The 26,075-nt window shown below is 39.7% G+C and overlaps 1 protein-coding gene across 3 annotated transcripts in view; it reads left to right on the forward strand.

Moving 5' to 3' along the window:
• RUSC2 (RUN and SH3 domain containing 2) overlaps positions 1-26,075 on the forward strand; it is a 65,103-nt gene that overhangs the window by 1,524 nt on the left and 37,504 nt on the right. The window contains exon 2 of one of the 3 annotated variants that reach the window (XM_049625896.1): positions 9,107-9,160. The exons of 1 other annotated variant lie outside the window; for it this stretch is intronic. The gene's annotated coding sequence lies outside the window, so the exon portion shown is untranslated. Of the gene's footprint in view, positions 1-9,106; positions 9,161-22,640; positions 22,791-26,075 lie in introns of all 3 variants that reach the window. One more of the 3 variants, XM_049625890.1, reaches the window with a different exon arrangement.

Below are 26,075 nucleotides of genomic sequence, written 5' to 3' on the forward strand. Positions count from 1 at the left end.
ATATATATATATATATATATATATATATATATATATATATATATATAAATGAGGGCTGGGAGCTGCAGAAATTCTTATTGGTAAGTACCTTAGAGGTGCCCAGATAAACTTGAAAGAGCTTTGCCCAAGTGACCTGCTCCTCTTGCCCTAGCGACTAACTACTCCCTCTGGGGAAAAATTCTGGAGACCAGCCACAGTCTTTAAAGCTGACTCAGTGTAGTCAGCTGGTGCTTCAGGACAGGTTGAGGAATGAAGGACCTTGTTGATTTTACCCTTTAGTTCCTGGGTACGCCCACTCACACTTCTCAGGGACCATAGTGGTAGACATCCCAGGCAGGCCTAGTGTGATAGATATCAAAGATTCCTAAATTCTACTGTAGTATGATGAGGCCATATGGGCCTTTTATATCTTGGTAGGCCAGAGTCAGGCAGGGATTACCACTATGTGAACAGGGTCAGTAGTAGTAGATGAAAATGTGAGTCTTTTAAAGATGGCATTCTCAAAGAACAGCCTGAAACCTGTTTTTGTTGATTCTTAGGAGGATAACCTGAACAGATTGAGATTCCTGAAGGTAAGACAGGGTTCAAAGACCTCAGTTTTGACCTAGGTTCTGTGAGGAAGTAGATGATTTTGCAGAGTGATGGAAAAATGGCTGGGAAGCTGTAGGAGTTGTTAAGCCGAGAAGTACTTGCCTGACCAGTACGGGCATTATTGTAACTGGGGCTCAGGGTATTAGTCAGTAAAAATAGTGATTCGAGTTTTTCAGGAGGCAGTGTTATGGCTTTGGGGAAGGAAGAGAGAGCCCACCACTATCCCAGGTATTCTGTTAACTGTGCTCCTATGACCACAGGACACCTACCACCATTGTTTCTATTCCACGTTGAGCCAGGTCACAATCCAGTTTCCTCTGTTTTTTTTTTACGTTGAGTCCCTTTTTGAGGCCAGTCCTAACAGGAAGCTGAGTATGTTCTCACCCATTTCTAGCTTTGATTTATCCTTTTTCACTTTCTTTTTTTCCCATCCTCTGATCTATCTTTATAAAGTAAGTCTTGGACCATAGAAACCCAAAGCCGGGAGGGGCTTCTGAGTTGGATTAAGCATAGGCATTGTGTCTGGAGACCAATACTTTTTTTATTTTTGGAGTGGGGGAGAGGGGTATCCAATACATTTTAAGGAGCTTTTTTTTACTTTTTCCTGTTTAGGCTCCCTGTTAAGTAAGACCTCAGTGAGCCCAGAACACTCTGGATTATTTGACTTATTTTCTCTTCAACTTTCAGTACTTAAGCATGTTGCCAGATAAAATACAAGATGCCAAGTTAAATTTGAATTTCAGATAAACAACGTGTCCTGTATTTTTATTTGCTAAATCTGGCACCCCTACTTCATGGGCAGGCTTATGTGTTCTAATTTTCTCTCTGCACACTTAGGACAATAACTCACCCTTTTCTTCTGTTACTCATACACAATGACTGAGCACTCTATTAAAAGTCTCTTGACTGAGACAACTCATGGCATGTTAGGGTAAGGGCAGGCTCTGTAGAGATTGATCAGTGTTTGGGTTACCCAGAAAACAACCACTCAGACATTGGCATATGATATTATAGTACCTGTCAAATGAGTCTGTCATGCAAAATAAGCATATTATTTTGAATGGCCAGATATCAACATGGCTCTGAAAGAGATGGCTGGTGTGGGAATGAGAGTGGGATGGGGGGAGTAGATTCTAACAAAAAAGTGTAACTCATAGGATAACCTCTCTTGTACCACATTAACTCTTTTTGTTAATTGTGGCAAAGTATATATAACATAAAATTTACCATTTTAACCATTTTTTTATCATTTTATTTTCATCATGATAAGTGTACTTTTTAATCCCCATACCCTGTTCTCCCTATTCCCCCACCCACCTCACCTCTGGTAACCAGCAGTTTGTTCTCTATAGTTAGGTCTGTTTCTTGGTTTGTCTCTCTTTCTCTCCTTTTTTTCCCTTTGCTCATTTGTTTTGTTTCATAACTTCTAAAAATGAGTGAGATCGTATGGTATTTGTCTTTCTCTGACTTATTTTGCTTAGCATTGTACTCTCTACCTCTGTCCATGTTGAAAATGGCAAGATTTCATTCTTTTCTATGGCTGAATAGTATTCTCTTGTATTCATATACCACATCTTCTTTATCCATTTATCTATTGATGGACACTTAGGCTGCTTCCATAGTTTGGCTATTGTAAATAATGCTGCTATAAACATAGAGGTGCAGGTATCCCTTTGAATTAGTGCTTTTGTATTTTTTGGGTAAATATCCAGTAGTGCAATTACTGGATCGTAGGGTAGTTCTGTTTTTAATTTTCTAAGGAAACGCCATACTGTTTTTCACAGTGGGTGTACTAGTTTGCATTCCCACCAATAGTACAAGAGGGTTCTTCCTTTTTCTCATATCCTCACCATTGTTGTTTGTTGTGTTTTGATTTTAGCCATTCTGACAGGTATGAGGTGGTATCTCATTGTGGTTTTGGTGTGCATTTCTCTGATGATGAGTGATGTTGAGCATCTTTTCGTGTGTCTATTGGCCATCTGAATGTCTTCTTTGGAGAAATTTTAACCATTCTTAAGCATACATACAGTTCAGTGGCATTAAGTATATTCACATTGTCATCCATCCATCACCACCATGCATCTACAAAATGTTTTCATCTTCTCAAACTGAAACTCCATACCCATTAAACAGAACTCTCATTCCCTCTTCCCCAGAGCCTGGCAACTACCATTCTGCTTTCTTTCCCTATGAATTTGACTACTCATACTTCATATAAGTTAAATCATATATTTGTGACTAGTTTATTTTACTTAACATAATGTCTTCAGGGTTCATCCATTTTGCAGCTCGTATCTGAATTTCCTTCCTTTTTAAGGCTGAATAATATTTGTCGGTATATATGATATATCCTATTTATTCATTCATTTGTTAATGGACACTTGAGTTGCTTCCACCTTTTGGCTATTGTAACTAATGCTGCTGTGAACATGGATGTACAGATATGTTTGAGTTCCTGCTTTTAATTCTTTTGTGTGTATACCCAAAAATGGAATTGCTGGATTATGTGGTAATTTTATGTTTACTTTTTTGAGAAACCTGCATATTGTTTTCCACAGTGGCTGTACCATTTTACATTCCCACAATATAAAGTGTTCCAATTTTTCCACATCCTTGCCAAAACTTATTTTCTGTGTTTTTGTTTTGTTTTTAATAACAAACTAATGGATGTGAGGTGGTATCTCATTATGGTTTTGATTTGCATTTCTTTAATGACTAGTGATGCTGAGCATCTTTTCTTGGGCTTATTGGCCATTTTTATATTTTCTTTAGAGGAATGTCTATTGAAATCCTTTGAAAAAAAAAAAAAAAGAAATCCTTTGCCCATTTGTTAATTGGGTACATGTCTTTCTTTGTTGAGTTGTAGGAGTTCTTTATTCTGGATAGAAGTCCCTTACCAGGTATATGATAAGCAAATATATTCACTCTCCCATTCTGTGGGTTGCCTTTTTGCTCTGTTAATTGCCCTTTGATGCACAAAAGTTTTAAATTTGCGGGCACCTGGGTGGCTCAGTCAGTTGAGTGACTGACCCTTGGTTTTGGCCCAGGTCATGATCTCACATTTCATGAGATTGAGCCCCGCATCAGTCTCTGCACTGACAGCATGGAGCCTGCTTTGAATTCTCTTTCTCCCTCTCTCTCTGCCCCTCACCCCCTCAAAATAAATAAGTATACATTAAAAAAAAAAAAAAAAGCCAAAAGTTTTCAATTTGGTGAAATAAAATTTACCTGTTTTTTCTTTCGTCACCTGTGCTTTTGGCGTGATATTCAAGAAATCATTGCCAAATTCAGTTGGCATGAAGTTTCCTTTCTATGTTTTCTTCTAACTTCTTTATAGTTTTATGTATTATGGTTAAGTCTTTGACCCATTTTGAGTTAATTTTTGTACATAGTATACAACAAAAGCCCAACCTCATTCTTTTACATGTAAATATCAATTTTCCCAAAACCATTTATTGAAAAGACCGTCTTTTCTCCATTGAATAGTCTTGGCATTCTTGTCAAAAATCATTTGACCAAGTATGCCAGAGTTTATTTCTGGGCTTGCTGTTCTCTTCCATAGGTCTGTATGTCTGTATTTATGCCAGTACCACACTCTTTTGATTACCATAGTTTTGTAGTAAGTTTCAGAATTAGGAAATGTGAGACTCGCAAATTTATTCTTCTTTTTCAAGATTGTTTTGCTATTCAGGATCCCTTCAGATTCCATATGAATTTTAGGATGGATTTTTCTATTTCTGGAAAAAATATTGTTAGCATTTTGAAAATGACTGCATTGAATCTGCCGAGTGCTTTGGATAGTATTTTGTTTATTATTATCTTTGGTTTACTATTAATGTGGAAGAACATTTAACAATACATTGGTTTGTTTGTTTTTTTTAAGATTTTATTTTTAAGTTATCTCTACACCCAACATGGGGCTTGAACTTACAACCCCGAGATCAAGAGTCACATGCTCCACGGACTGAGCCAGCCAGGTGCCCCTATTGTTGACTATAGGTACATTGTAGTACAGCAGATGTCTAGAATTTATTCATCTTGCTTTACTGAAACTTTATACCCATTGAACAACTCCCCATTTCCCTCTCCCCCAGCCCCTGGCAACCACCATTCCACTCTTTGATTCACTAATTTGACTATTGTAAGTATCTCATGTGAGTGAAATCAGGTAATGTTTTTCTTTTTATGCTTAGCTTATTTCACTTAGCATAATGTCTATGTTGTCACCTACTACGAGTTTTGATACCTCAACTATATTAAGTCTTGCAATCCATGAACACAGGATATCTTTCCACTTATTTGTGTCTTCTTTAATTTCTTCTTGCAGTGATTTATAGTTTTTAGTGTACAAGTCTTTTACCTCCTTGATTAAGCTTATTCCTAAGTATTTTATGCTTTTTGATGTTATTGTAAATGGAATTGTTTTCTTATTGTTCTTCGCTCGTGTATGAAACACAGAAGATTTTTAGGTGTTGGTTTTGTGTCCTGCAACTTTGCCAGATTCATTTATTAACTCTAACAGTTTTGGGAAGGATTCTTTAGGGTTTTCTGCTTGTAAGATCATGTCATCTGCAAACAGAGACTCAGATGCCTTTTATTTCTTTTTCTTGCCTATTGAATAAAAATGGGTTTGATGATTTGGTATGCAAATCCTTAGACACAGAGAACAATGCTGTATTTTAGCCTAGTGTATTGATTAGTGTTCATAGTGAATCATCAAGAAAAAGTTTTAAAAAAAGAAAAAGTTAATTTGTAACCTGTATACTATATGTAAAACAAAAGTGTATAAGTAAAAAGTACATTTTAAAAGAGTTTTATCAAAATACCTGAAATTTTTTAAAAATTAGTTTAAAATATTTTTTTATGTTTTTATTTATTTTTGAGCCAGAGAGAGCATGAGCAGGGGAGGGGCAGAGAGAGAGACACACACAGAATCTGAAGCAGGCTCCAGGCTCTGAACTGTCAGCACAGAGCCCGATGCAGGGCTCGAACTCAGACTGTTGAGATCATGACCTGAGCTGAAGTCTGACGCTTAACCGACTGAGCCACCCAGGCACCCTTAAAAATTAGTTTAGATACTTCAAAAAGAAATCCTCTGTTCTCTAGAATTCTTGGTTTAATAGGATAGTCTTTTATCTTCAGGAAGATAAGACACTGAGCTTTGAAATATCTGCTGTGTTTTTGTTTTGTGTGAGGTCCTATAGTCAAGGACGATGGATTGATAACAGGGTAAAGAGAAAAACTTGGCCAGCCAACCTCTGGCTAGACTTTAGTTATCTTAGGATCCAAAGTCTATACTTAACTTGCTTATCTTAGTATCTTAAAAGCTATATTTAACTTGTTTATCTGTTTTTATACTTTTGTACTTCTTTCTTTTATTGTACATTCTTTTAAAAAAGAAAATATAGCCTTATATTTAATATACTCAGGGAAAAATGGGAAGTTATGTTTATCCATGCTTAGGTGAAGGAAAAAAGGAAAACAGAGTATTCCTAAAGTCAGAATAGACAGAGTTCAGGTGACCCTAAGGAAAAAAGCCAAAACTCAAAAGGAGAAAGTTGGGGACCTACTGCTGATCCCATTCATCATGGATTTCTCTTACAAAATATTATTTTCTTGTTTTTTATTTTTCATTTAAAAGAAAAAACTTTTCACTTTTGAGAGACACAGAGCGTAAGCTGGGGAGGGGCAGAGAGAGAGGAAGATGGAATCCAAAGCAGATTCCAGGCTCTGAGCTGTCAGCACAGAGCCTGACATGGGGCTCAAACTCACTGACCACGAGACCATGACCTGAGCCAAAGTCAGATGCTTAACCGACTGAGCCACCCAGGTACCCCTATTTTTTATTTTTTAATTTTATATTATTATTTTTTAATGTTTATTCATTTTTGAGAGAGAGAGAGAGAGAGACAGAGCGTGAGTGGGGTGGGGGTTGGGGACAGAGAGAGACACACACACACAGAATCTGATGCAGGCTCCAGGCTCTGAGCTGTCAGCACAGAGAGCCCTATGCAGGGATCCATCCGAGGAACTGTGAGATCATGACCTGAGCCAATGCTAGACGCTTAACCAACTGAGCCACCCATGTGCCCCTATTTTCTTGTTTTTTAAAGTGTTATATTCTACTTATTTAAGGATACAGCCAAACTTTATCTAGACCAACCTCTTCTCTGAGCATTTTGCATAGCTAGAGTTTTCTGTAAAGCTAATCATTTCCCTTAAATATCCCCCAAAGCATAATGATATAAACATTTCTGTCCTACTTATATATTACTAAATACCAAACCACCCCAAAACTTAGTGGCTTAAGGGTGCATGGGTGGCTCAGTCAATTGAGCATCCAACTCTTGATTTTGACTCAGGTCATGATCCCAGGGTTGTGGGATTGAGTTCCACATCAGGCTCCACACTCAGTAAAAAGATTCTCTCCCACTCTGCCCCTCTCCCCCGCTGCTTGCTCATGCATTCTCTCTCTCTCTCTTTTTCTCTCTCTCTCTAATAAAAAAAAATTTTTTTTAATACAACACAGTGGCTTAAAACAGTGATAGTTTTGTGAATTGGCTAGATTGGTTTTCTGCAGTTCCAAAAGAAGAGTTCTAGAAATATTTTTAATAGGAGCACTACTGGAATGAATGAAGTCTTTCAGGGTGACTCCTTAGAAGGATTTCTTTTACTTGGTTGTATAAGAGCTATTCTACTTCTTTAAAATATTATTCTCTTTACTTTATACTTACAGCTATAGTTAACTTCTTAGACAATGTAATGTTTATTTCAGTTTATTGGCTGATTTATGTGATGTGCTTTGCTTGACATCCAACACAGCAACCTACAATATCATTAGTTTATTCATCCCTAATGATAATGATTGGAGAAGGGAGGCCTGGAAGCAGAACCACCTGCCTCATTATGCATTTGTGAGTCCTTTCTAGTAACAAGTGGTAGTAAAAGATAGTTAACAAAGATCATTGACCTCATGAGAACAAAAGACAGCTGTGGCTCTGTATTGGCTTGTGAAGGTCTGTAGTAAAGAATAGAGAATCTCAATCTTTTTAAAGAAGGGAGTTCTTTGTTCAAGTATATTCCACAAGAAAGTGGATACAAAAAGATAAAATCTTAAAAAAAAAAAAAAAAAAAGGTAAAATCTGAGCTGTTTTCGTTGAAGGCAAGGAGTTGGGGGAAGTAGAGTCTAACCTGGTCATTCTCTTTCCCTCCTTTCCTCTCCGTTCCCTTCACCTCCCTTTCACAGTCCCCTGAGGGAGCTCTGTAAACCACAGTTTGAAAACCACTGATAAAGACGATTCTGCTGAGTCCTGACTCCAAAGTAGTTAAAGATTCAAATAAATGGTTGAGTTTGAGATCCCATCATCTTCAGTTGACCACCCACCAGTAGCCAATCATGATATGAGAGAAATATAACCAAAATGTGTTCTGTATACATATAAATTCCTATGTGAAACCAATAGCCTTAATTTAACAAGCTGCTTGGAACCAGGAATGAATTAGATCCCTGTTGCCCTTTAATCTAAGACCTGTGCTAATTTGTTTACCCTTTCAAGCCCAAAGCCAAGAAAATGTTTTCTAGCCATACTTTCTGGTTTATAGTATATAAAAAATTTTTGATTTTAGATTATTTTATAATAGTGTATATGCTTTAGGGGTGCCTGAGTGATTCAGTTGGTTAGGCTTCTGACTCTTGATTTTAGCTCAAGTCATGATCTTGTGGTTTGTGAGTTCAAGCCCCATGTCAGGCTCTGCACTCACAGCACGGAGCCTGCTTAGGATTCTCTCTCCCCGCACCCCCCCCTCAATAAATAAATGAACTTAAAAAAATTTTTTTTATGTATATGCTTTAAAAATATATATGTTGAACATTGGAGAGCTCTGCCTTTCCTTCCCTTTGAGTACCCTTAGTCTGCCTAATTTCCTCTAGTCATGTGCTTTACTTCAGGTGCATAAAAATAACCTAGATCACCCTTGAAACTCTGATTCAGTAAGTCTAGAGCCCAAGTAATTTGCCTTTCTAATACATTCCAGATAAAGCTCATTATGCCGACCCATTGACCACACTTTGAGTGGAACTAGCGTTAGATCCACACTCTAATCTCAGCCTCTTAATAATCAGTGGTTCTCAGAGTGAATCAATGTAAAGACTTTTTTTTGGAGGGTGCAGGGGGAGGGCCCCATGTACAAGATCCAAGAATTGAAGGCGAATACTGCCACTGTCGAAGAGTGTTATTTGGGACATATCATTTCCACATTGGATTTTCTCCCTTTAGAGGTTAGGATTATAAATCTCTCATTCAAGATTAAAGGATTGTGGAGAATAGTTCTAAAGAAATCTATTAGCTGCATTACTAATGCTTTAAACCTAGAAAATATTTAAGCTTAAATATATTTTTATGGAGAAAGATGAAATGAAAGGTACTGTGACATTTTGCTTTTGAAACTTAAAGCAAAATCTTATTTTACTTAAAAATATTTTCTGAAATATATTTTGTCTTTTTTTCTAATATAGGTGAATATGCTCACTGTGGAGAATCTAAAAAATAAAGACAAGTATAATATGAAGGTATACTATTGAACGGTTCTTTTTTTTTTTAACATTTTATTTATGAGAGAGAGAGAGAGAGCACATGCATGGTGATGAGTAGGAGAGGTGGAGGGGTGGGGGGGGAAACAGAGGACATGAAGCTGGCCCTGTGCTGACAGCTGAGAGACCTGTGTGAGGCTCAAACTCACAAATTGTGAGATCATGACCTGAGCTGAAGTTGGATGCTTAACCATTTGAACCACCCAGGCGCCCCTACCATTGAGTGGCTCTTGAAAGCCACATTTTTTTAATTGAGGTATAATTGACATACAACATTTATATTAGTTTCAGGTGTACAACATAACGATTCAATATTGGTATAAATTGCAAATGACCACCACAATAAGTCTAGTTAACATACATACACATACACAATACATAGTTACAAAAAATGTTTTTCTTGGGGTGCCTAGGTGGCTCAGTCAGTTGAGTGTCTGACTTTGGCTCAGGTCATGATCTCACAGTTTGTGGGTTTAAGCCCCACATTGGGCTCTGCACTGACAGCACAGAGCCTGCTTCAGATTCTTGGTTTCCGTCTCTCTCTCTCTCTCTGCCCCTCCCCAACACCTGCCTGCATATGTGCACCTGCCTCACTCTGTCAACAATAAACATTAAAAAAAAAAAAAGGTTTTTTCTTGTGATGAGGATTTTGAAGATTTACTCTCTTAGCAACTTTTGAATATGCAATATAGTATTTTTTTAAGTTTATTTATTTTGAGAGAAAGCATGAGTGGTGGAGGGGCAGAGAGAGAGGGAGAGAGAGAATCCCAAGCAGGCTCTGTACTGTCAGCACAGAGCCTGACACAGGGCTCAATCTAATCATGAGATTATGACCTAAGCTGAAATCAAGAGTCTGACACTTAACCTGCTGAACCACTCAGGCACCCCTGAATATGCAATATAGTATTAACTATAGTTGCTGTGCTATACATTACATCCTTGTGACTTATTTCTTTTATAACTGAAAGTTTGTACCTTTTGACTCCCTTCACCCATTTCTCCCACCAGGCAACCTTCCCCTCCCTCTGACAACCACCAATCTGTTCTCTGTACCTAAGAGCTTGTTTTTTTTTTTGTTTTGTTTAGATTTTGCATATAAATGAGATCATATGGTATTTGTCTTCCTCTGACTTATTTCACTTAACATAATGCCCACAGGCATCCATGTTGCAAATGGCAAAATTTCCCTGTTTCCAATGGCCGAATAATGAGGAACTGTATACATATGGTTCTGACTCAAATCCTTCCCTTGACCTACAAGAATATTTCTACTCCTCCTCTAAGCATCTACTCTTATGACCTCCTTTCTGAAATCTTTTCTAACTACCCCCAGAAAACTTGGGTATGATTTCTATGCTTCCATTGGCCTTGTCTAGGGCTCCATTATAACAGGTAACACCTAACCATAAACTCTGAATGCAGGAATAGTCTTTGAATCCAGGATCTCTTAAAGATTTAAAGAGATCCTGGTCTCATCCATTTTTTGAAGTTCTTTATATATTAAAAATGACTGGAATCCAAAGCAGGATTATTGTAATTTTGGTATATTTTAAATATTTACATAAACAAACTAATTTATTTTAATACAAAAATGACCATAGGGGCACCTGGGTGGCTCAGTCGGTTGGGCGGCTGACTTGGGCTCAGGACATGATCTCACGGTCCATGAGTTTGAGCCCTGTGTCAGGCTCTGTGCTCACAGCTCGGAGCCTGGAACCTGCTTTGGATTCTGTGTCTCCCTCCCTGTCTGCCCCTCTCCCACTCATGCTCTGTCTCTCTCACTCTCAAAAATAAATAAACATTAAAAAAATTTTTTTAATGACTGTATGTAGGATAATAATCACGTGATCGTTTCAGTAGATGAAGAAAAACCATTTGACAAGTCCATAATAAAAACACTCAGCAGGGGCACCTGAGTGGCTCATTCAGTTAAGCGTCCAACTTCAGCTCAGGTCATGATCTCATGACTCATGAGTTCGAGCCCTGCCTTGGGCTCTGTGCTAACAGCTCAGAGCCTGATGCCTGCTTCAGATTCTGTGTCTCCCTCTCCTGCTCACGCTCTGTCTCTCTCTGTCTCAAAAGTAAATAAACATTTTAAAAATTTTTAAACACTCAGCAAACTAGAAATAGCAGAAAACTTCCTCAAGCAGATAAAGAGCATCTACAAAAAATCCCACAGCTAACATACTTCATGGAGAAAGACAACTAAAAACTTTCCTTATAAGGTCAGGAACAGGAGAAAGATATCTGTTCTTGCTACTTCTTTTCAATATTGTACCTGAAGTTCTAGCCAGAGCAATTAGGTAAGGAAAAGAAATAAAAGGTATCCAGATTGAAAAGAAAGAAGTAGAACTATTTCTGTTTGCAGATGACATTAACATGTACATAGAAAATCCTAAAGAATCCACAAAAAAACTATTGTAAATAATAAATGAGTTCAACAAGATTGTAAGATGAAAGATCAACGGGTATAGGGTTTCTTTTAGAGGTGGTGAAAATATTCCAAAATTAGATTGTGGTGATGGTTGCACAACCCTGTGAATACACTAAAAACCACTGAATTGTACATTTTTAAAAGGTAAGTTTTATGGTATGTTAATTATATGTCAATCAAGCTATTTTTTAATGACTACATATATAAATTAATTTGTATATAAGGATTAAAGGCTAAGTTTGAGGCCTTTTGTGAAAGTCAGGCTTGAGCCAAAGGTCTTCCTGTTCCTTAGGTGGTTTTCTGCTATATGTTCATGTGCCTAACACAGTGTCTGACAGATAGTATAAGTTCAGTGAGTATTTGTATAATGAATGAATTATAGTAACCGAACTGACTTAAATTAGCCTAGTTCAGCAGATGTACATTACTGAGGTATTTTTGCTTTCATCAAAGATCCATGAATTTAGTTACATCCACAGAAATTCTAGCCTGGCCCCAGGATGAGTTTGGTTTTAGCCCTATAAAACAAGTTTTAGGGGTACTTGGGTGGCTCAGTCAGTTAAGCATCTGACTTTTGGTTTCAGCTCAGGTCAAGATCTCATGGTTTCATGAGTTTAAGCCCCACCTCGGGCTCTGTGCTGGCAGCATGGAGCCTGCTTGGGATTCTCTCTCCCTCTCACTCTCTGCCCCTCCCCCACTCACACTGTCTCTGTCTCTGTCTCTCTCAAAATTAATAAACTTAATAAAATAAAACAAGTTTTAAAGAAGACAAAATGGCTGGTAGACTAGATAAAGACCTTTTAAAAAGAAGATCTATTAATCAAGCTAAACATGAACTGAATCATAAGTAGGAGTTTTTAAAAATAAATAAGTGCAGAAAAACCTTGGTTTGCGAGCATAATCCATTCCAGAAACATACTTGTAATCCAGAGCACTTGTAAATCAAAGTGAATTTCCCCACAAGAAATAATGGAAACTCAGATGATTTGTTCCATAACCCAAAAATATTCACATAAAAATGGCTACAATACTGTAATATAATACAAAATAATAAATAAAATACAAAATATAAAGAAAAATAAACCAATTAACCTGTATTTACCTTTGAAAACCTTCATGGCTGGTATGAGGGAGACAAGAGTTATTTAGGGTTATTGTGAAGGACGACTTTCACTATCACTAACAGAATCAATGCTATCTATTGGCTCAATGGAATCTTTTTTCTTTTCGTGCAACTTTAACAAGAAACCTATCCAATGACACTTGCTTTTGCCTCCTTTTGAGGATTTCACAGAAACGTGACATTGCATTGTTGTTAAATTCATCACTTGCAGTGCTACAGCCTTATTTGGGTGGTGCTTTTCTACAAAAGTTTGCACTTGTTTCCCACATTTTACACATCTCCCTAATATCATTTGAAGTGAGGGATTCCTCTGCCTTTTTCTCTTCCTCCTCTGCAGACGAGATGCAGACATAGAGTTTTTATAAAATCTTGTAATTGGGGCCACTCTCATACCTTGTTCATACTTCGAAGATTTCCTTTTTAACTTCCACTGTAATCATCTCCTTCTTCTTAACCACCTTTCTTTTCAACATTTTTCTGCATGGGGGCCATTATATACACTCGCATGGATGTTGACTATAGTATAGTATTAATCAACTCTTGTCATATACTATATTTCATGTAACTGGCAATCAGGCAGCAGGCAGCCTGACCGAGAATGAAGCAAAGCATTCCTAAGCTTACTCTTGAATGGAAAAGCAAAGGACTGTCCATAGGTGCTTTGAAGTGACAAAAAATACAGTAGTGCCGTTGTGGGCACCTGCTTACATTCTGAAAAATCACTGATTTCTGCTAAACACCACGGTCTGAGAGTGAGCATCCAAGCATGGGAGACAATTACCCACAATCCCGCAGAGAGGGAGAGAGAGAAGAATCATTGGCTCAGTTGCGATCCTGTGACATGTGGCGTCATGTACTACTCTTATTGCGAGACATCACTCGTTTATCAAGTTAAAATGTATTAGAAATGTTTGCTCGTCTTACAGAACACTTGCAGAACAAGTTACTCAAAATCCAAGGTTTTACTGTATATAATAACAATTTAAAAATAAAACAATAATAATAAAATAAATTTAAATCACCTGTAATTCCATCTGCCTATCCTTTCTGTTTATGTGCATATATAAAGTTTGTAGGAATATAATTATAGCATTAAAATTATTTTGTATTCCACTTCCTTTTAACATTATTTCATAAGCATTTTCCCATGTTGCTATTTAGACTTTATGGTTTATGGCTTAGTGTATTCCATTCACTTGTTAAAGTACCCTCAATGGTAGCCCTTTAACTTAATTAAAACTTAATTCACATTATAATCATTCTTTTAAAAATATATTCATCTAGGATTCCTGGGTGGCTTAGTCAGTTAAGCCTCCAACTGTTGATTTCGGCTCAGGTCATGATCTCATGGTTCGTGGAATTGAGCCCTGCTTTGGGCTCTGCTCTGACAGAGTGGAGCCTGCTTGGGATTCTTTGTCTCCCTCTCTCTCTCTCACCTTCCTCTGCTTGCACAAGCATGTGCAAATGCTTGCTCTCTATCTCAGAATAAATAAACACTAAAGAAAATAAAACATTGTTAAAAATATATTCATCTAGGGACACCTGGGTGGCTCAGTCAGTTGAGTGTCCGATTCTGGATTTCAGCTCAGGTCATGACCTCACGATTTGTGAGTTCAAGCTCTGCACTGTCAGTGTGGAGCCTGCTTGGGGTTCTCTCTCTCTCTCTCTCTCTCTCTCTCTCTCTCTCTTTCTATCTGCCCCTCCTGTGCTCACTCTGTCTCTCTCTCTCTCTCTCAAAATAAATAAGTAAACTTTAAAAAATAAAAATAAAATAAAAATGTATTCATCTCATAAAACCCTAACCCTAAAAGAACATAATCCCTCATCTTCCCTGTCTGTACTCAAATAGTTACGCATTGCTGGAGAAAATTGTACAGCCCAGCATATTTAGTACCACTTGAAATTCATCATCACCAGATTTATGTTGGCCATCAATCTTACTATATTTTTCTAACAAAGTTGTTCCTCCACTCTTTATAACAAATATTTTATACTTTCATTGCCTTCTGCCCTCCTTTTTTCCCTCCATGCACTCTGTTGATGATTATTACTCATGCACTTCAGAAAGAAAAAAGTCATAAAACATGAACTCTCTCACTTTCTACTACCAACCTGCAAATGTATCTACAGACATCCTCTCTTTACTAGTTGGAATGGAGGAAATATCCCAGCTCCCAACAAAGGCTAATCCCTCCCTGGTGCACTGGATTGCATTTCCTCCTACATTATCTTTTCAGCCATGGTAGAACCCTGAAATATTTGCAGATGGTTGCCTGCCCGACAACTACTTTCCCATTGAAACCAAACAGAGTTTATTTAGGAGAGTTTATCCACCTTCCTCCCCATTGGCCTCTGAATATTAACATATCTGGATGTAATGGTTGCGATGGTAATAGCCATCCTGTCACCTAATAGAAAGTCTGAGTGACACGCTGAGGGTCTGAATTAACTCTCCCCTCAGAATTCTATCTTTGGTCTCCTTGATATGTATGGCTAATAAACTTCTGTTGATTAAGCTGTTTTGAGATTGTTTTTTATATCCATACAGCAGAGTATCATACCTAAATGATATGCATTTTAAGCTACCCCAAGTAAATCCAGAGTAAAAACACTGTGATTGCTATACAAATGGAACTTCAGAACAAGTCCCTAATGCCATCCCATTCCTACCCACCCCTTCTGATGTGTTTGCTGATCCCAAATTCAACCTGTATAGAAATTCTGGAGCTACTACTGCTTCTCAGGATGTTGCTTATCATTTAATCCCTCTCTTTTCTAAATCTTCAACATTGGTGGGAAGGAAGTTAGGAAAGGAAAGGAGAGGGGAGGGGAGGAAAAAGGGGAGGAAGGAAGGGAGGGAGGGAAGAAGGAATACAGGTACATTTTCCAGAACTGAAGAACATGAGTCTCCATTGAAAGGGCCCACTGTGTGCCCAATACAGCAAATAGAAATAACCTACCCAAGGGTACCTCATTGTCAAAATTTGGATCACTGGACATATGGAGAAATTTCAAAATTCTTTTAAAAAAAGGATTATGTATAAATATCGGGAATCAGAATGGCATTGGACTGAACAATAATGGAATCGAATTAGCAAGCAATGGAGCAATGCTTTCAAATTTCTGAGAAGAATTTACTGGTAGCCTAGGATTTTATGCACAGCCAAACTATCATCTGTCTCAGAAATAGTCTCAATTCCTGCCCCTTGGGAACCTTTGCCCAAAGATTGAGTTGATAGCCCTTGAAAATGGTGTTGAAGGAGAGCCTAGAATTATAGCAATAGTTGTAGGAATTAGAAGAGAGTATAGCCTAGAAAGACTTTTCTAAAACAGAAGCTATAGGACTTGGGGAGTGTCACATGGTGCACATGTCTGGAACTAATTAGACCTTTCAAAAAGAATCTTGTCAGCCCGGGAGCTTATGTGGAGGACTTGCTTTCACCATGTTTGACTGACATTGAACGATTTAGGTAGTCAAGAGCCTGAATTCACTGTGTTCACTGGATGGGAAATTCTTGATTCACAGATAAGTTGCAAACTTACTCTAACCTTCTTTTCTTTATATTCCTATGAGATGTTTTCTGGGGCAGAGCCACTTTACAACTTACAGAGGATAAAGAACAGAGCCATGAAGAAAGGTTAAATAATTTGAGGTGGTGTGCCTATTGAAAAGAAAAACATGGGTATGATAGTGACAAGGTTCCCTGTTGTAAGTTGAACAGTAGTGCAGTCTTGAAAAGGCAATAGGATGTTCAAGAAAAGAAGAAATTCCTGATTCACACTTATTATAGTTACCATTCACCAAGCCCTTACTAGATACCAGTCACTGCACTAGATGTTTTCTGTATCTTCTAACTCCCACTACCATCCTGTAAGAGAGGTGGTATTATCCCCATTTTACAGCTGAAGAAACTCAGGCTGAGAGGGATCAAATAACTTGCCCTGTGCTACAGAATTCATCCTTAAGAGCAGAATTACATACCAACCTTTTCGTAACTGTACGTTATACCAGGTACCAGGTCTGTTTTTGTCACATAATACAGTATCAGGCATTTCATAGGTATTCAGTTAATATTGACTGATTAGTCCTTGTGCAAGACTTTGGCATCTGAGGTTCTTCAGGCCACAAATTCCTCCATAAAGTAGGAAAGGAAGCCCTTCCAGAGCTTTGTTGGTGTGCTTCTAGGTCAGGCTATTAGATTTCCCAGGCCCAGCATCCTTTGAGTGAGCCCCAAAGGCTTGATTCGATTTGGGCTCCGGTTTTGGCAGTGGGGCTTGTCCTTGTTCTGAGATTTTAACTATAAATTGGATCAGACTATTTCTACAACTCAGTGGGTCCACCCCTGAGGGGCAATGGGAGTTCAGTTACTACTTTCTCTGATGGAACTTCCCCATCCCTACACAGAGATGTCTCCAGTATAGGTTGGCCAGGCAGGAAATTCCAAACCCTTTTCCTGAAACTCTAAATAGCTTGAGGAATCTCTCTCCAGCTAGAGTTGGAAAGGCTCCCAGCAAAGAGCTGGGTCTTACGTAACTTTATAGACTGCCCATTTTTAGGAAAAAACAAACTGTTCCTCAGCTAGTGCTGGACTCTTTGAGACACATCCTGCATTCTTTGCTGAATGCTCAGCAGCCCCACTGGAAGCAGCTCATAGGACAGAGTTGAAGACCAGTGAGGTTAAGTGGGGAGAGATGAAGAAAAGGGGGTGGAGGGGTGCAGTCTGTCATTCTGGCTGGAACACGCTGTTCTGGTTCTCATGGTTCAGCTCCCACTAGCAATAGAGGGAGTGCAGTGAGTGTGAAGGGAACTCCAGGAGAGGAATTATACCCAGGCATATTTGCCCTGCTCATTCCAGAAGCCAACCACTGTACTCGGGTGATCCTCTCAGCACCCCACACCCCAGCAAGAAAAACTAGAACTAGTGTGTAAATAGGTCCACTGCTGTAATGAACCAAATTCTACTCTGGAAAAAGAAATGTTTCCAGTTTAGTTTGGTGAAGATTCAGTTCTTCCTTAGTTCATTTCAGTGAACATTTTAAGATATGTGCCAGGCTCTAGACTAGGGTAAATAACTACTGAGATGAATAAGACAGCCCCTGTCCTTAATATGCAACCAAGGAGGAAAGAGAAAATGTATATAATAGTTATAATACACTTATTTGCTTTATAGTTCTTTGTACTTCATGTCATTCTTGTGTTCTTAACTCTTATAAAGGTAACCATCAGGTTTATGTCCATCTGTGAATGAATGTCCTAGCTAATTCAAGGTAAAAATACAAGAAAATTTCCCCTCTTCAGATGTGACCGGTTATTTTACCAAATTATTAATGAAATGGGCAGGCACAAGTTTTAAGAATATTCTTCCCTTAACTGTCTTTATTTCCATAATTTTCTCAAGCTACTATAAGGCATTTAGAACTTTGAATATAACTTGAATCTTTACTATGACAGATAGCCTGCTCAATCAGTTATAATTTGCCCTAGAGCATGCCTGTAGCTTTTGCTTCTTCCCTGAAATAGGTGTTAGGCACTTAATAAGTACTTGTTTCCCCAGTACAGGTGTCTGTTCTCTTTGGGGTTGTAAATGGGTGGTCCCTCATGTCTCCTATGATGATTTGGTCGATGAGGCCCAGACCTTCCAGCCTATAAGGATCCTAGTTGCCTAAAAGAATCCATCAGCCCAATTACTGCCAGAAAACTCAAAATACAGATAAAGAACTAAATATGTACACATTTTTACAAATAAAAGTGGGATCATGCCATGAATTATACCTTATAAATTATTTTTTAAAAACTGTATCATGGACTATAGATGCTGGAGAGGATGTGGAGAAACAGGAACCCTCTTGCACTGTTGGTGGGAATGCAAATTGGTGCAGCCGCTCTGGAAAGCAGTGTGGAGGTTCCTCAGAAAATTAAAAATAGACCTACCCTGTGACCCAGCAATAGCACTGCTAGGAATTTATCCAAGGGATACAGGAGTACTGATGCATAGGGGCACCTGTACCCCAATGTTTATAGCGGCACTCTCAACAATAGCCAAATTATGGAAAGAGCCTAAATGTCCATCAACTGATGAATGGATAAAGAAATTGTGGTTTATATACACAATGGAATACTACGTGGCAATGAGAAAAAATGAAATATGGCCTTTTGTAGCAACATGGATGGAACTGGAGAGTGTGATGCTAAGTGAAATAAGCCATACAGAGAAAGACAGATACCATATGGTTTCACTCTTATGTGGATCCTGAGAAACATAACAGAAACCCATGGGGGGGGGGAAGGAAAAAAAAAAAAAAAAAAAAAGAGGTTAGAGTGGGAGAGAGCCAAAGCATAAGAGACTGTTGAAAACTGAGAACAAATTGAGGGTTGATGGGGGGTGGGAGGGAGGGCAGGGTGGGAGGGAGGGCAGGGTGGGTGATGGGTATTGAGGAGGGCACCTTTTGGGATGAGCACTGGGTGTTGTATGGAAACCAATTTGACAGTAAATTTCATATATTAAAAAATAAAAAAATAAATAAAAAAATAAAAAAGGGGGGGTGAGAACAGACCAACAAATTGCTGCTATTAAAACAAAATCTGAACAAGATCCAAATGAAGACATTTGCTTATTGTTCTTCTCCACCAAGAATACTAGTAGTGTATTACAATGGAAAAAGCAAGAGCTTTGGAGTGAGTCAGACAAGAGTTCCAAGCCCAACTCCCCTACCTTCTAGCTCTGTGATCTTAGATAGAGCAAAACCCTCAGTTTCCTTAATTAACTGCAGAATAGGGATGATAATCTCTACTTTGAAGGCTCATTGTAAAGATTAGATAGAAGTTTTAGTCTTTAGCTGTAAGACATTTATGTCTTTCTAATCCATGGTATGTGAGAGGTATAACTCCAACTACTCCTGACCCTGTGCACATTGTTCTTAAGTCGTTTCTGTAGCAGTTTGATCCAGTTTATAAAACATGTAACTTTTGTGACAGAGCCTAGATTCACAGTCAGCCCTAAATCTTTGCTCAAAATGAGCTCATCCCTACCCCCACACCTCTCATCCATATTTACCGTGTCCAAACCCATCTGACCGTTGATAGTTTCCTTGCTATCCACAACCATACCACATATAGAAGTGGGAGGGATGGGGAGGAGAGAGGGACTTGGGACCAGAGCCAATTCAAGTGTGAGTTTGGAAACTGGGAGGGGGGGGGGGGGGGGGGGGGGGGGGGGGGGAAGATGGGTTTGAAAAAGGTAAATGTGGATGAGAGGGGGGGGGGGGGGGGGGGGGGGCTTGTAGGTGTGGCATAGTATTATTAAGCAGAAATAGAAAGACAAAGACTGTTTATAGCTCAGTCTGCACTCCAGAGTGATAATGCAGTAAGCTAAATTCCACAGATGTTTTTTTAAGTGCTTTATATGAGGGGAATTAGCCTGTCTGGTTAGCTCCAATACAAATAACCTTAAAATTCTTCCTTCACATTCCTCAGTGGCTCCTTAGAGGGGAGCTGCCTCTGAAATATATGCATCAGCCCCACAGGAAGAGGAATGAGGATCTCTAGGCCGGCCCAGCAGAGCCAGAATTCTGAGATGCAGACCTTGAATAAGAGGGGCCTTTAAAGTCTAGAGTCAGCAAATTATGGCCCACAAACTGAAAATGGTTTTTACAATTGTAAAGAGTTATATTAAAAAAAAATACACCTACACACACACATGGCCCATGAAGCCTAAATATTTCCTATTTGTCCCTTTACATATTTACAGATAGAGTTTGCTGCAAGGAGAGTGGGTCTCACCAGAAGCTGCAGGATGTCAGAACATCTGTTTTGAATCCCAGTGTAGGCACTTGCAGAAAAAGAAGTGTCAGCATCAATGAAGAATAGATTTCTGTTTCTCCTCTCCATGAGCTCTGGAGACCTGGCAAACTAACCCCATAGCGAGGGATTGCTGGGCTAGAAGGCTTGTGTTGGGTTTAGAACACAGTGTTGCCTTTGTTCTAACTGAGCAATGGAATACATCCTTTCATTAATGTTGCTTTCTCAGGCCTTTAGGCTAAATCCAGTTGGTAAGTACTGCCGCTAAATGTTGTATCAATGAGATACAAGCCTCCGATCAGTGTCCTGGGCTCAGGCGTTGGGGAGAAGTAGGTTTGTGGATGGAGCAAGTGGGTGAGTGGAGGTGTTTCTTTCTGCTTGCATGTTTTTACTCACTCTTTTACACATTAGTGGAAACTAATACCTTATGTCTAGGTAAGCAGATTCCTAACTATTTCGACTGTTCCTCAAACCAGAAGTGGGGATTATAAACCTGAAGGAAAGGAACTGCTCTTCCCAACATGGCTTCCATGACCTGTAAGGAAAACCTAAAAGGCCAGGGCTCCACACCTATATGTATGAATGACAGTTATATTTCTAAAATACTTTGGTCCAAAGAATTTATAGCATTTACATTTGTTGCTACTTATTTTAATTTTTCGAATATTTTTCCTTGCCACAACACCAGAAGATAGATACAGTTAGCCCCTTTACCTTTGAGAGGACAGGTACCCTGCCCCTAGATGACCCAGCAAGTCAGAGAAAAAGCCAAGAATGAAAGCAGTGTTCCCGTCCTTGGGCATCCTGCCACTAATCCTAGGCATGGGTAGCTTCCAAATGGAGCTGAGATCAAACCCCATATCTCTAGTGATCAAATCTGGTTGTTTCTGAGGCTGCATTGTTGTTCTGATGACCAGGTAGATAAGCCTTGAAAGACAGGGGGGGAAATGTATTGAATGAGTGGTTCACCAGCCTACCTTCTTGCCAGCACTCTAGCTCCTCAAGATAATGATATGTCGTGTCACTGACGACGGTTATGAGTCAGCCACAGGCAGGAAGATGATGGAGTCACTGTTACCGTGAGCTTGGCTGATTGGCTGCTTTCTTTGCACTTCAGCATTCCTACCTAATGTGTGGTACATTTTTGTCATTCCACAGCAGTCTGCTGTGCACACGGCCCCTTAGTAGGTTATTTACATCATCTGTCCAGCTGTCAACCTTTTCACATCCCTGTCTGCCTAATAGAACAAGATGAATCTGTGTTAGGAGCTGCCTTTCAGGGAGATGAGTGGGATATCTATCCACAGAGTTCTAGATACTGTAGTCAAAGTGCAAGATCCCTGGGACCCCAATCTATAGGCCCTGAGGGATAAAGAAGTTTTCAGGAAAGATTTTCTGGGCACTGGCTCTAGGCCAGAAAGATGAGGGCTGGTTTCTTGGTGTTTCTATCCTGTTGTGTTATGTCTAGGAAGAGCTTTGGCCAAATAAATTTTCAAGGGATTTGATCTACCTGCTAAAGACACTATGCAAATCAATTAAGGACGAGCCTAACCATATTTTGTTTTAGATATCTTTGTCTTGTAATGTCAGCACTCACTGCGCTAATCTGGAACTTGTGATTGATAAGGCCAAGCTTCTGGTTAGCTGAGAGAAGTCTTTTCTTGATCTTTGTCATTATTCAGATCATTTCAGTGCAGCCTGTTTGTATGTGTATGTATGTGTACACCCTTCCAAAACAGTGTATTAGGTCTCTTGTCCAGGGCCTACCTGACTCTGGAGAATGCTATAAAGAACAGCTCTCAACTGAAATTCTCCTGGTCCCAGAGATTTGGGACCAGACAGCTGGACACATGACAGGTCTGTTTGTTCCCTTTCCCCTTCCCTGTCCCCTGTGAATTCTGAACTGTTTTCAACAAGGCTCGCTTCCCTCAGAATCCAACTTAGCATCCTGGAGAAGCCTGAGGCCACTCTTATAGCAGGAAGCTGTCCTAGATTTGGGCAGTAACCAGTAGAACTTGATACTGACGCCAGAGTGTAAAAATAAACACCTCCTACAGTGCTGTCTTAATCCATTGGCATCAGAGTTGCTATTATTAACCCATAGGCCTCATATGCAGCTGTGATGGGCAGACAACAGCCTGGACAGACCTATCCTCCCAGCCTGGGATCAGACTGTTTCTTTCCTACATCTACTGGGATCTGATCTGGGGCCCCTGGAGAAGCACCATCAGTCTGGGAGCATGCCCCACAACAGGTAATACTAGAGATGGAATAGTATCTTTGGTTTCGGAGAGCCTTAGGCTCCCAGGGCCAGACTGCCAGTCCAGAGTATAATCAGCACAGGCTGACTGATTCAGTTCTAATGCAGTGGAGGGGAAAAAAACAACATAACTCTTTCCATTTCCTTTCAATATTTTAAAGAGGTTTTGCCTACCAGTTCCCTAGACCTGGAGCCTTTAGATTTTCTGGAAAATTGGGAAAGAAGAGAAGAAAGGTTCCATTGATCATCTGCCAAAAATATAATAATAATAATGACCATGACTGAGCACATATCTTGTGTCAGGCGCTTTACATGCAATATCTTATTTAATTCTACCTCAAGCCTTTGAAGGAAGATATGACAGTTTTACAAATGAGGAAGCCGAAGTTTGGTGAAGTTGAGTAACTTCCCAAAGTCCACAGCTAGCAAGTAGTGTGTCACATTTGAATCCAGAACTGTCAACACCAAAATCCATGCTCTGAATCATTACAGAACTGAGGCTCCTGAATACTCAGGACTCAGGCCAGACCTTAGCCACCTGCTTTAGACATTTTTTTAAGTATACATCAATTTATTTTCATCTTAGTCTTATAACTAAAGCAAATACAGTATCTGGTACAGAGAAATGGTCTTTGCTGCCACCTGCTATTGAAGCAGTCCTGGTGCTCTTACCAAGCATGGTAAGCTGGACTGAAGAGACTATTTTCTAAAGTCTATCAGAAGGTAAGTCACCTCTGGGAAAAGGCTTTGAGTCTCATGGAGAATTCTCAGAAACTAGGACCCCTCTGCTGAGAAAAAGGCCAGACTGGAGCCTGGTTCCCTAGGGGAGCAATGCTTTGATGGCTTCTAGCAGTCATGCTGAGGGAGGCGTGTGCTTGGATGATAATATTTCCTTGAAGGGCAGCTAGACTTCTGTCTCTTCTTTCTCCTATCTCCCCCACCCTTTCTCCACAACTGGCTTGTGTAATTCAATCTAGATTCTTCTCATAGTCTACTTCACTGTGCACTTGTGGCCTTTTATTTACAGCTTTTGATAGACTGATAGGATAGCAGCTTACCAGCCTGCGTGCCTCAGTCCACTGCCTTGGGGGAGGGGAAGCGGAGAACACTCTGGCCTTGTTTCCTGGAGCCTAGGGGCCAAAAGGAACAGCTAAAGAAAAAACAAGGGGTTGACCACATTGGGCCTTTTTTGTCCCAGCCAACTTGCTGCTGCAAATACACACTTGAGAGCTGTCCTCCTAACAGAGCACCCCGAGCTGGGCCTAGGACTACCCACATCTGGCACACTGTCTCTGGTCTTGGTGGTTTACTCCTCCCTTTGCTGCTCACCTACACCCAGAATTGGAAGGCTTAATCTCTCCATCTTCCTCCTCCATACCCTCAGCTGAAGAACTTGGTCTGTCAAGGTAGGAGCTAAATCTTTCCTAATTCTCTATAGTTGTCTTCTCTCTCTCCAACCTACATCTTCTAAAGAGATAGGATTTATAGCAAATTCTCAATCTCTGGAGACTTCTAACTGTAGCAATTAGAAGCCAGGCACCTGGAAGTGTGGGTGTGCATGTGTGTCTGTGTATTTTTGTTGAAAAGCAAAAAGACGGTGAGTGGAAGGACGTTAACTAGCACTCTGCATAGGAACCTTTCCTTGGGCTCCAGGTTTTAATTTGGCTTCATTTGTAATTAGAGCTTAAAGGAACCTTAAGAGGTCATGTGATTCAGCCTGCTGCCTCCAAACAGGTGCTATGAGTTGAACTAAGGAAGGAATCAAATAGTTGACCTACTAGAGAAAGCTATACTCTTGATGGCTGAATGAGTAGAAAAGAAGAATTTTTTTTTACTAGGTATAATCTCTTTTGAGCAGAGAAAGACTCTGGGACAACTAGGTTTATTATTACCGGATTTGTAAGGAATAAAGGAAAGCAACCCTTTATAGTTCAGTGAGGGTCAGTGGCTTCTAGTTTATTCTTTTCCTAGCTATAATTCCCAGTGCTACAATCTCCATTCATTGAATTGGAGCCTTGGGAGCTTCAGGTACAGCTGAGCCTGAGAGGTGAAGGCTTAGGCTTATTAGGGGTTCCACCAGGTTCCACCTGGATATTCTGTCAGCTACTTTGATTACATTAAATAAAGATGCCTGCATATTTCCAGGTCACAAGGGAAGACAGACTTGAGGAAAAGAAGATCTACCCATACCAGGTAGTCCTAGGAAAGAGCCCATTCTACTTCAGAGCCACGCCTTTTGTATAGTGTTTGTATTTGACTTTAGGGAGTGCACTTTGAGCTGAACCTTTCTGTGACATATTTGAGAAGCTGAAAGCAAAGCAAAGCTCTGTGCTTAGAAAGAGGATTCTATATTAGGGAGTCCTCGTAAGGAAGCAGTTGGGTGTGTCTGGGACAACCCTTCAGGCCTCTTCCAACACACTCCCAGCATGCTAGCTGGTCTCATTTGGAATCCAAAATAACATAATATCAGTTCAGAGCAGTGGCCTCCTCAGTTAGGAGCAGCTACATGTAACCAGGAGGAAAGACAGATGAGCTCTGGGTATTATTGGCTGCTATTTCATTTGTGGAATTGGACTCCTGATGCCATAGCCAGGTGCTCTTAAGCATCTAACATTCTGTTTATTCTTTCCTTGTAACTCCATGCAGACACCCTTGGGTATCACTATTACCACCAGTTCTTCAATCTCCAAATTCTTTCAGCATCTCTCACACATTTCAAAGAGAGGCAGTTATCTTGTAAGAAATTCAAAATCTCCATCAAATCTCAAGGCCTTTAGGGGCGCCTGGATGACTCGGTTGAGCGTCTGACTTTGGCTCAGGTCATGATCTCACAGTTCATGGGTTCGAGCCCCACATCGGGCTCTGTGCTGACAGCTCAGAGCCTGGAGCCTTCTTCGGATTCTGTGTTTTCCTCTCTCTCTCTGCCCCCGCCCCTGCTCATACTCTCTCTCTCTCCTTTAAAAATAAATAAATATTTTTTTAAAAATCTCAAGGCCTATAAAGACATAGGATCTTGGCAGGTATGGAGGGTAGTGACACAAATTGATTTTCCTGAATTAATGTAGAAAATTCATTTTTGCCCTCAGAAGTAACTCTGCTATTAGCGCACCTATTATTTTCCACACCTCTTTGATTTGGGAGCCATGAAGAAAGAGAGAAGAGATGATTTCTATCAGTTAATCATTTGTTTCACTCTCCATTTCCCCAACCCAACAAAACATGTTGGACAGTCTTGCCTTTGCCTTTGCCTTTGCCTTTGCCTTTGCCTTTGCCTTTGCC

This window comes from Panthera uncia, chromosome D4, assembly GCF_023721935.1.
Source record: "Panthera uncia isolate 11264 chromosome D4, Puncia_PCG_1.0, whole genome shotgun sequence".
Lineage (NCBI taxonomy): Eukaryota > Metazoa > Chordata > Mammalia > Carnivora > Felidae > Panthera > Panthera uncia.